Raw genomic sequence first — 13,317 nt, 5'->3', positions numbered from 1 at the left:
ACTTTTTTTTATCATTAACAAAAATCATATAAACACAATACTAGATCTATTCAATAACTTTAACAATAATATAACTTTCACACATGAACTACAAAATAATAACAGATTTAATTTCTTGGATGTATCCGTTTACAATACTAACAACATTATTCGAACAAATTGGTATAGTTTGTTAATTGGTATAGTGATAAATATTATTACCATATTTGGAAAATCACTCCGATAAGCTAAATTACCAATACTATTCATATGTGCAAAGATATGGTAGTAAAGGTCGTGAATATTATCATTGGGCAGCTTCTTCTTCAGTCTGAAATTGGTGTCTCAAGAAGGTATTCTTGTTTACTTTTTTATCTTATTACATGTCAAATCGTCATCTGGCAACCTGTTAACTTGCCAACCTATCTAACTGTTTATCTTCCTATTTTTCTACCTGTATGCTGTATATCTGTCTATCCTTCAACATATCTACCTCTCTACTTGTCTATCTGTCTACCTGCATACCTGTCATTCATTGATGAAAGAAGAGTATATGCTGTCAACTGAGTATCAATATATCTACATGTATATAAATCAATAATAACAATGTAATTTTTTAAACTTTTTTCATGCAACTCCGAAATTTCTGCACCTGCCTTAGTAAAAATGTAATCAAGTTTTCACTAAGTCAATACAAGTAAATTGACCTTTTTTGCACTCTTTTGCTTTGTATTTCCGAAACGTCTTCTCCAAAAACTGATCAACACGTTTCCTCAAAAATTTGTATCCAAATATACTACATACACACACATACAACCATTTTTTCTAAGGTATGCCAAAATGTCCAGAAACCTTTGATTTTTTTTGCGCTTACCATAACTTACTTTAGGGAAAGTTAAACACATCTTTATGCATACATGTTTTTTTGGTATATTTACTAATATAAAACAAATCAGTACTTTCTTAAAATATTTGCCATTAATGCAACACATATAAAAAAGTAACATGCAGGTTCAACAGAAAACCCAACCCAGTGATGCAAGATTTGAAATAATTACAATAAAATAGAGCCATCAAAACAAAACCATTTAATAATCTAATATTATTATGAGTTTTTCTTTTAAATCTAATTGTAAAAACATTTTATACTCATTCGAGTTTCCACAGCATGTAGTCTTATTTTTCACAATATGCGGTCTAATGTGAACAAGACTTAGCTCTCGCGATTTAACCGGGAAGCGCAATGTATTTTTATTGACTGGACATTGTCCTGCGCTGGAGAAAGAAAATCTCACATGAAATACGGAAAAAAACAATTGAAAAATAAAGGAAATCACATATCAAGCTATTTTTATATACATAAACGAAATTATGTCAATGGAATTTCCACACACAGTTATTTCTGGAATCACATAATTAACTAAAGGTAAATAAACCAAAGATTGTAAAATAATGATATATAGGGTAGAGCGGAGCTTGAAGGTTCGCGGGTATAAAATTTTACTACCAATATCTCAAAAATAAGTTAAATTTTAAATTTTTAATAACAATATTTGTAAATAGAGGCAAAAAGATGTATAACCATCCAACACGACCTTGATTCTTACGACGTTGCTATCAGGCGATAAAAAGAAATGTTTGAAAATCCATAACAAAAGTATTTGCTTTCGTTGCTAGTTTGTTTGGTAATGAGCACTATTGTTTAATGTACAAGACCCTGATATAATTTTTAAGTTATTTTATTGTTTTATGGGATGTATTGATAATTTTAAGTTAGATTCAACAGTTTTTTAACATGCCCTCTATACAAATGTAAGTGAGTAGAGTGAAAAGGACGAACTGACCCTTTGCCCTGGCAAAGGTATTAAGAATAAGAAATAGTAAATATGAAGTAAATTAAGCTTAAAAAGCAATTTTACAAAAAAAAAATTAAATCAATAGTTATACCAACTCTGCTGATAAATTTCTGACGAAATACCAGATCAAGGTTATATACAGTGTATCTCCGTAAAAAAATTACTCATGAAATTTATATTTTGCATTGGTTGCAATGCACTGATATTACGTAAAATCCCTGTAAAAATAAAAATGAGACTTTGAACTTGCTTGACTCCTGGCCGTCCGTTTTAACCGCGGCTTATGGGGTAGAAAAGACCAGTGGACAAATTTTTGAAAAACAGAAAAACGTACATTTCTATAATGTTGAATTAGCTGGGACGTATGCTTAACTGAGCATAGTCAGATAGTTGTTAGTTTGAAATGTATGACTTGTTTTGATATAATTAGTTTGGTTTTCACGTTGTAATTCTGGTTGGACCTCTGTGCCCCGACCTACCCTATATATATATATATATATATATATATATATATATATATGTTTCAGTTAAAGCTCCTCAAGTTAGCGGTCGTCCTCCAAGCTTTCCATCTATTAAGGTTGATCCGAAGTTTTCTTTATCAAGGCCGCCTGACCCAATATGAACATTAGTGCTCTGTCCGGCACATCTAACTCTATTAACCTTTTCCCACTTTTTTCGACCCGAATACGAGATCACAAATTATTAGATAACAAAATACGGACTAAATACGATGAGTATCTAGGATAATTATTATAAATACGATACAGAAAACCCCAAAGGTTAGTATTTTGTCACCTTAAAATATAGATGTAGATAGAACGGGTAGAAATGAGGACGTACTTATTACAGAAATCAAAGGAAGTAGTGATTTAGTCAGCAGTTTTTAGTTTCTGTACATCATATGCTTAAATTATTTTAATTGACAAATTATAATATCGCATTTGCCCATATAGATATGCTAATACTGAGAATGAAAATATATTTAAGAAATGTGTTCAAACGATTTGGCCTACCCATTTAGTTGCAGCAAAAGATTATTGACTGAATGTATTTGCTATTTCAAAAATGTAGGATGAAGTAACACTAAAAAGTCAGCGGGTGAAAAGGTTCAATGTATTATTTTTAATTATAAAGGAGTTTTGCGAAAAAACAGCTACATTATTCAACAAATGCCAAATATAAATTTCATGGAAACATTTTTCACAGGGACAACACTGTATATAACCTTATAATTTCATTTAAAAAAAGCATCAGCTGACGTGGAATAGATACTTGTTGAACTTATCTTGTTTAGTTAGTCCTTTTTACCCCACCAACATGTGAGGTTTTATCGAGGCTATATATAAAAATGCTGAATCTAACTTCAAATTTGCAATACACAATACAATACATCTTGTCGAAGAATCAATGGTATGACTGATTATACATACTTCCCCTCTACTTTTAAATATTGTTGTTTAAAAAACTTATTAATTTTACTTGTATTTGAGAAATCGGTGGTGGATCTTTTTATCTGCGGACCTTTAACCCTCCGTCATTGAATTTTTGTTTTCACAAATGAAGTATAGAAGTTTTTAACAATACCTACTATTTTAAAGTTAAGAGAAAAATATGTGTGGCCTCAAATCAAATTCATTTGCAATTTGAAAAATATACATTAGAAATTTATCATTTTATATCTAAAAGTATATTTTTATCTAATTTTAAATTATGAAATTTAAGGTATATGGATACTGCAGAATCATATGAAAAAAACAGCTTTCATATAACCCCTCACTTTGAGGTAAACTCATAATTGCCAAAGTTTTGAAACGCATTTAAAACCGTTACATCAAATTTTCGTTTGATGGATGCTCTAAAAACTTTTCTTATAGAGTTATAGTGAAAATTTGTAATATATGTAGTTTTTATTAGATTATTTTGTGCTTTCAAATAGTTTTATCGAATTTCAGAAGGAAATGTGGGAGGCAATTTGTCAAATGCGACTAAATAATAAAAATCCATTATAAATTTGTTAAATATATATGTTAATGCTATTAAACTTTGTACGTAAATGAATAAAATAATAAACTAATTTACGTTTTTGTTCAGAAATCAGAAAAATACTTCCAGTATAATTTGAAGCAAATTTCTGTTTTTAGTATTTAAATTATATTGACCTCAAATGAAATACGAGTCTCCTCTCCATGAAGTGAACTCTTAATTATTATTATTTCTTCTATTCTAACTGTTTTTCACTTAACTTATAAGATTTTATCTTTTTTTTTTTACTCACAATAGCTTATAAGATTTTATTGCATCTTGATTTGGTTTTTAAGGATATGAAGAAAATAATCTGATGCATTGTTTATTAAGTTTAAGGACACTGTGTCTTTGATTCAATTTACTATTTATTATTTTAAATCAAATTTCCAAAATATTTACTGTAATATTTAAAAAATCCTTCATATTTTATCGATCTAGTATAAAATTAAAGTAAAAATAATCTTCGGATTATTTTCCCCGAATTCGAAATGTAGTACGTGATGAGATTATCAGTACAAATACTGCATAGGAGCTTAAGAGAGTAATAACGTGATCATGAATTTTCCTCAAAATTATACAGGAAAAACCATTATTTGATATTGAATCAAATTGTAAAAGTATAATGAAAAAATTATTACATATTCATCATATCAGTTAATTTTTAAGCAACGGAAACAATTTTTGTTTTTCTCTAAATTTTGTTATAAAATTTAACATTTTCTAAACTAAATATTCATACATAATGTGTTTTCTCAAGTATCGATGAAAATAAAATTTAAATTTCAAATTTGTTTAAAAATGTTTTAACGAAAATTGAATGATTTTTGTATATAAAATTTAAAACCGTGGAATATTTTCACTTCATAGCAAAATTTGTTGAAACCACTTATTTTTTTAAATAATTTTTCTAGTTTTTAAGCGATTCAAAATAACTGGTGAAAAAAACTTCTGTGCAAAAGGAACTTCTTCGGGAAACTAATAATAATAATAAAAAATATATAAATAATAAAAATATAAATATTTCATTACTTTCAGTATCAAATTCAATTACAAATACATCCTGATCAAATTCTTCTGTAAGATTATCGTGTTGACAATATTGTAAGAATAATGATTGGCGCAAATCTTTTAAGATGCATTTCTGTGTGGGTAGTCAGTACAGTTGTACTTTTATTTATTTTCTTCATAAGGACATTGAACCTTCATATATGTATGTTTATATATACACTTCATAAGCACACAAACATTTCTAAGAAATAATATATTTTTCTCTATTCATTATATAACCGATTTTAATTCTTGCTCAACTACTTTTATTGAACAGTTTTCTTTAATTCCAAGTTCTACGAATTTATTAATATATTTATATTTTCTGTTTAATTCTTTGGGAAAATACGTTGTCCATTTAAAGATTAGATATTTTTGCAAATCATATCTGTATAAATTATTAGTAAGCAATATAAATATAAACATAGTTTGAAATGATATTAACATAATTAACAAAAAAATCAATCGTATCTTCTGGAATTTGATTCAAAATTTCTAGTATCTCTAAAGAGGATTTATTTTCTTTCAAAGCTACTCTAACTATATAAATTTGCACATGCATTTAATTTCAAACTGAATAAAATATAATTATCAAAAATTTGCTCCAAAAAATTATGTAACTATGAACAGTAGGTAAAATATTTATAGAAATATTTATAAAATAAGCATAATTTATATATTGATTATATTGCATAAAGTTAATACGGCTTTAAAAGTTCAAAGTATTTCTATACATTTCTAAAAATATTTTTCATTAATTTAGTTAATCTCGATCACATCAAATGTACATACGTCAAAAGCAGATATTTATCCGCGTCAATTTCCACTAATTTAATCTTGCTTGCATTTTAATTAAATGCTTTTTATCCATATTTATAATTCACATTTTCAATAACAAACGATAAGTTTTAATATTTATTTTTGGTCATGTTATTTATGAAAATCCAAATCGCACAGTTTGATAATTAATTAATTACTATATTAATTTGGTTCAAAGAATTAATTTTTATCAGATAGTAAAAAATGATTATATTAGAAAGATTTTTTAAATAAAACTCAACGAGAATTTAAAGGTAGTTGGATTTGATTATTTTTAATCAGATTTAATTTTGCATCTGGTGAAATAAATATATGAAAATATTTATAAAATGAAAATTGTATAATTCTAAATTCTGTTAAATAATTTATTAAGCTTATTAAAATTGAAAATGTAAGATTGGTGACTAAAGAAATTCAGAGCAAAATATTTCTAAACTAATAACTTTGAAAATCCTTTGTTTTTAAAAAAGAATAGTGAGAGGAAGGATTATTATAAAACAATAAATTTTATATTAACTTAGAATATCGAATGACAAAATGATTTAGTAACAATTTAATTAGAAAAAAGTTTTGTAAAACTTCTTCCATACTTATAATTAGAATTATAACCTTGTGATTATACGTAAAAACTTATTATAGTTTATAATAAATATTTCATGATACAATTAATAATTTTGTTTTGTAGTCAAAACTAAATTAATGAACAAAAACTAATATAAAAACACCCTTTTTGCATGTATTCTGTCTCTTTGACGAAAATAGGTATATTTTTCACCTTGCAAGCCAGATTTATTAAAAAGCAGGTAAGAATATAAAGTCTCTGACAGGAAAATATTATGCAATTTATATTATAAACTTTAACCATATATATATATATATATATATATATATATATATATATATATGTTAAAGTAGTTAATTTTGATGTTGAGAAATATGAGCCCTTGAAGAACTTACTCATATATATATATATATATATATATATATATATATATATATAATCGGGTGGTGAAAGTATGTACATAAAAATGAAATGAGTTTTTAAACAGGCATTCATTCAAATAATAGATAAAAACCTAAATAATAGATAGAAACATTAAAATTGTGCTTCTAAAAAAATTTTATGAACATCTGCACACAAGAAAGCAGAAAATACATTGAATGTAAACAAACTGTAGTATGAAAACTATTTAATGTAAAAAAATTACAATTAATATATATAAGAACATTAATGTTATTATTATCTTATCATTTATAATATTGTTATTTTATATATAAGGATAAAATTATATATAAAAGTTTTTGAAATTTTTTGAATGTGGTTTTTGTTTTTTTATAGTTTTTAAATAATTTATATATTTTATCCACTGCAAAAGGGCTATTCTATATCTATTAAAATTTTTAGTAGCGTAATTTAATTTGTTGATATCCAAGAAAATTTATACAAAACGGCTTAGTTAACAAGTTATATGCAAATATTTATAAAAATATTGTTGTGACAATATTATTCCTTATTTGGCAAGCCTACACCAATCATTATCAATAAACTTAAAGGTCAGAGGCACATTAACAATAAAATCATCTTAACCCTCTATGGGCCGATTTTTTAGGAATGAAATATCATTAATCATAAGCATGTACATGCAAATGATAAACAAAAAATTCTGTTTAATCATTATGTCTTTCAAGTCACAGCGTCACCATGTATAAAAATATTGTTTCTGGTGGAAAACTCTAGCAAGGTCATAAATATTGATATTGGTTGTCTTAAAAAATACCATAATTATTTAGTGAAATATAGAAAAATTTGATATGTGGCTAAGAGTTATAAGGGCACATAGAGGGTTAAATTTAAAAAAAAAGTTTGTAAAGAACAATCTAATTATGTACATAAAATCCTATTACTTACAGGATACAACAAATATTTTGTTATTGTTCAAAATTAAAAATAATCGTTTTAATTGAGTGAATTATTATCATTCGTAGAAACTTGGAGCTTTTGCCAAAGCTTTCGCGGCGCTTTCATTCTTGCACATGGTGGGGACTCTACCAATGTATGACATCACGCCACTTCGTTATAAAAGCTCTGAAGCAACAGTTTGCTTTTCTAATCACAATTGTGTCCCTCACACAAACAGTTCAACTGATAGTTTCAAAATTATTTAAAACAAATTTCGAACATTCAAAATTAAATTTTGAATGCGGGAATAAAATTCAATCTTTTTTTAACGGAGGAATGATAAATAAAAATCATTACACGGTTATGGAAACTACTGTGCTTTTAATCAGTTTGATCTTGTGCTTTGCTGATGGTCATCCTTTGAAATCAGAAACTGTTCCATTTTCATTTGATCAAGACTATCAAAATGCTGTACCTTATGATGAATATCCGGTAAGTTAATTTGAAAAATGAAATTAGATAGTAAATTTACATGTATGTAACATATAAATATATAATTTGATTTTGAAAGTAATTCTTGAAAGTTACAATATTGGAGTAAATTAGTTAATTAAATTACTAGTTATGAAAATAATTTAAATAGTAATTCACTATTTTTGTTGACGAGATAACGAGAAAACAAGGAAACAGTTCTTTTTAATTGATAAATGAAACTTAAAATTCAACTTAACTCATATAAATAAAATAAATAACTATATGATTTTTTATATTTCATAATTACGCAAATCAACAGAATAGTAATTAACTATTTATATTGGTAAATTTAATATTTTCTAGCTAATGTAAGCCACTTACAACTCAATACAATTCACATTCGAATATTGGACGATATTTTCTCCACATATGAGTTAGTTACTGTTATTATTTTATTTTAGTTTTTACTTCATTTTATATTCAATTTATCGTATTTTTTTGTATTATTTCTTTTTTGAATTTATCAATTTTGTAAATAACATATTAAAGTCTTGATTAACAAAGATAAATTATAACAAAAAAAAGTTAGTAGAGGCTAATTATGTAAATAAATAGAATAGAAATTAACTATCTTTATTTGCAAATTTTATATAAATTTGAAAAATTAGAACTAATAAATATATAGAACTACTATGTGTAAAAGAAGAAAACAAATGTATTAACAATAAATTATTAGAAGTTTAGTATATAAATACATTAGTTGTATATATTACTGTGGTTCTGCAATTTGATTAATTTTATCAAACTTTATCAATTTATTTGTAGAAAAACAGAATATGAAAATTAATCTCGGTCAAGTAATTACAATTATATCAAAATTATAAGTATGTAAAGATTAAAAGTCTAAAATCGTTAGTTCAATCACCTTTATAAGGTGAATTGTGTGTTGGTTAATTAATAATAACTAGCAATATAACAGATTTATTATTGAATTTTTCATTAAAATATTATAAAAATATGATTTTTTTAAATATTTTGCTTAACTCATATTCTTGGTAAGTTGAATTAATAAAAACATGTAAAGCTTGAAAATATTTTTTTAAATCAGATAACTCACTAAAATTTATTTTTGATCATATCCCATTATTTTATATAAAAGCTTAATTTATTATTCATGTTATTTAAGGTTAGCTATTAGGCATTTTTTTAAATTTCAATTTAATGAATTTTTTCATATTTTTTTATAAAACACTTTTAACTTTAATTTTATATTATTAGAACAGAATACGTGTTTGTAAACATCTTGTCTAAAATTTGAAGAAGATGAAATTAATCTTAGTTAATTAACTCCATTTATATCGAAATTATGATATAAGTATGTAAAGATTAAATGCTTAAATAATCGATAGTTCAATCACCTTAATAAGAAGTCAACATTGCATTTTAGTTAATTTGAGATAAATGATACTATAAAGATTGCAAAATTGCATTAATAAATTTTTCAATAAAATATTGTAAATTAATAAATTGCTTATCATCATCATTTTTTCAGTAACTTGTAAAAATAAAATTCTGCAATTCATAAATGCTGATAAAATTTCAAATTCAATAGTAATAAGATATGGATTTTATATATTGCTTATTATAATCATTTATTTAATAATAAACACTCAATTTCATATAAGCGATATACTGCTACAATAATGAAAAACAAATTATATAATTTATAATGGATCAGTATTGCAACTGAATACAAATATTTAGTATATTTGTACATTATTGCTACAGAATACAATTTTGTAAACATCTTGTCTAAAATAATCATAACAATGAATTTCTAAGATATCATGAGCTTAAAGCTCTCTCATATAAGCTTTGTCGTGGTTTTTGAATTATAGTAAAATCCGATCTAGCTTACACAATATATTGCAGTTTAATTATTCCAATTATTAATTCAAATATAGATAAACAGAATAATTCATCAATCGAAGTAGATTTGATTAATATTACGTCGTATGGTAGAGATATAATAATTAATAATATATTTTGACGTCAAGTTTTAAATTTATCAAGAGACCCATAAGGGATTTAAAATGTTTAAACTATTTTATGATTTATTATAACAATTTTGTTGATAACTAAACAAAATTATAAAAAAAATATAAATTCATTTAATTAAAAAAAATTATTTGCCCATATCCAAATACATTTAAACATTAAATTAAACGTATTTAGAATAAAAAATATAAATTATAAATGTAAAATCGATATTTGTTTACTCAGAATATTTTTTAAGTATTCTTAGCTGAATAATGATATAAAATAATAATTTTATGAAAATAATGAGCTTTTTGGTAACCTTTGGCAATATAAAATTTATGCATTTTTAAGATCATTTTCATGCAATTTTTATTTATTTTTCATCATTTGTAGGCGCCAAACTATTAAATTATACTCTATTAAAATAAAATAATAAATACACTGTATTTTGTCACAAATAGAGTATCAGATATAGCTTTAAATAGATTTAGATTTTATAGTTTTGTAATATATAGTAACAGACATATTATAAGATTAAAAATTTAAATTTAAAATCTTATTTATCTATTTTTAATATTTTGCTTTCAAATTAAACAAAAAGTGTTGGTATTCTATTTTATCAATTTAAATATTGAAGAAATAGATATGCAAGAATAATATAAATGGTAGATATCTAAAGAAAATTACATTTACCAAAATTAAATTTTAAAGTAAAAAATGACTGTTTATAGTCAATTTCAATCAATATATGGCAAATTTTGATTACTTTTATACAATGTGATTATAAAAATATATAAAAAGTATATAAAGTTTGATCTAATTGTATTATATTGTATACGCACTTATAAAGTGCGTTCAACTTGAAAAACCTATAAAAAGTACTTTTATAAAATACGAAAAAAATGCTGATAATAAAATCTTCTTGTTTTGGATATCTCAAAGACACGGAAGCAAATAAGTACCTACTTGAACTTATTCATTAGAAGCACATATTTATCATTTAATCATTTTGAAACATGCAATTATTTTGTCCATACATTCAAAATATATAGTCATTAATTGGTGTTATAAAAGTTCAAGTACGGATTATTATTTGTATCACAACTTATAACAAGAATAAAAATCTGGGGCGAATAAAATCTAGAATAAATGTTTTTTCTAGAATCATATTACAATTGGCTTTCTAGAAATGCATTTCTAGTAAACAGACTTTATTGGTAGTAATATTTGTACAAGGGCAGATATATTTGTTTCACTGCATATTATTTGCAGTATCATCGATCGATATTTTATGTTTAATAAAAAAGGAAAACAGATTCAAAAAAATTAAACTCTGCTATCTTTAGACGCTTATTATTAATTTATATCAATTTTAGCCTTAGGATGTATTGACGCATTAAAAAGAGGTTAATAGTTGCTTTATAACATTTGTATTTTGATGAAGGCTTAAACATAAAATGACATTAATATGCATGATGAAGCAAAACAAGATTAATGAACTATAATTTTAATCACACTTGCGATTTCTATGCTAATTCCATCCAGGTCAATATACTCTAAGGAAAATTTTGTCTATTTTATGAAATGAGTGTGGGCTTAATGGAAATTATACCCGCATAGTTCAATACTCGATTTATTATGTGATAATATGATAAGATTTAAATTGGTGTATTATCTTTGTTCACAGTTGAGTAAAGATATTAATAAAAATCAATTAATCGTGCAAATAAAATTATCTTCAATAACTGTTATTAATATATATTTTTTTAGTAATAATTAAATTATAAAGCTTTAAAGAATAACCACAGTTTAACAAAAATTAAATATATCACAAAACAATAAAACATTATAATTAATACACTATAAAAATAAACTAGATTCCACAAATTCAAAAATACCATTAAAATTTAAATGAGAATATTAAGGTAATATAGGGAGTCTGCAAATATTTACTAATAAATAATAAATTCGATATATTGATTATTAATAATCATAAAATATATTTATAACAAATTTTAAACAAACTAGGTGTAAGTGGCACTTTTCCTTAAGGCGAGTTGCAAAAAATTTTCGAACATGTAAATATTCGACTCAATCAATAAATATTGATATTTAGGGGTCAGGTAAAATATAAATTTCATGGTAATGCTACCTTATGGGTCCATCTTCGTATGAGTCGGTTGTAACAAACTGTCAAAAATCTAATTACTTGCTGTGTGATCAAGCGTTTCACACATGAAATCTAACCTACAAAACGTATAAACGTGAAATAAGAATTGTAAGTGCAACTTGCTAATGTCTCATTGATAACATATACGTAAAGTTAAGTTTTATGTGTAAAACACCTGATCGCATAAGAAATACATTTATTGATTCTGTATTTTATGAATTATATGTGAACCTTTTTTTTTTAAATTAAATTTTAAACTACAAAAATTAATCAATTTTCATTATCATATTAGGCGCACCAAAATATAGCTAAAAATAAAAAAATATTTTACAAATTATTATTTCGAGAAAAAAAATTGAATAGTAAATTAATTATTTCTTTAGCTCAATACATTTCTGAATTTGAGGTATCCAATATTGTTGATTTATTATTAAGAATATCATATTTAAGGACAGGCAGTAACTAATATGTGTAAAGTAACACTTGATATACAATAGGGCCTACGTAGTAAATTCGCCCTATTGGATTGCACCTATATGATTCATTTACTAATTGGATATCTTATATTTCTATTTGCTATTCTCTGCTAAAATAAAAAATAGAAATATTAAAGATTATGCAAGACAAAAATAAAATATAATAATTAGCTAGATACAAAATGATATTTATTGAAAAATACAAATAATTCAAAAGTCAATACTAAAAAAAATTAGCCCAGATATTCAAAATTGTTTAATACAAAAAATCATATTTTAAATAAAATATATTTTAAAATATCAAACGCTTTGGAAAATATTGTTCTTAATGACGCTTAGCAGAAAAGTAGTTAAGCTCTACATCGAAGCTCTATTGAAATTTTAAACCCCGGTAAATAATAATATTAAATAAATATAGTTTATACGGTACAGTTTCATTAAATTACACTATGAAACTCCCTCATATAATTTAAATTCATCGTCTGTTTGCGCTGATATTAATGGGTGCATAATATCTTTGTGCTCCAGACA

Source organism: Ctenocephalides felis, unplaced genomic scaffold, assembly GCF_003426905.1.
Source record: "Ctenocephalides felis isolate EL2017-DRISC unplaced genomic scaffold, ASM342690v1 CF-g0.4_SCAFFOLD_03572, whole genome shotgun sequence".
Lineage (NCBI taxonomy): Eukaryota > Metazoa > Arthropoda > Insecta > Siphonaptera > Pulicidae > Ctenocephalides > Ctenocephalides felis.
The sequence above is the reverse complement of the archived record's forward strand: the minus strand, read 5'-3'. Positions refer to the sequence as shown.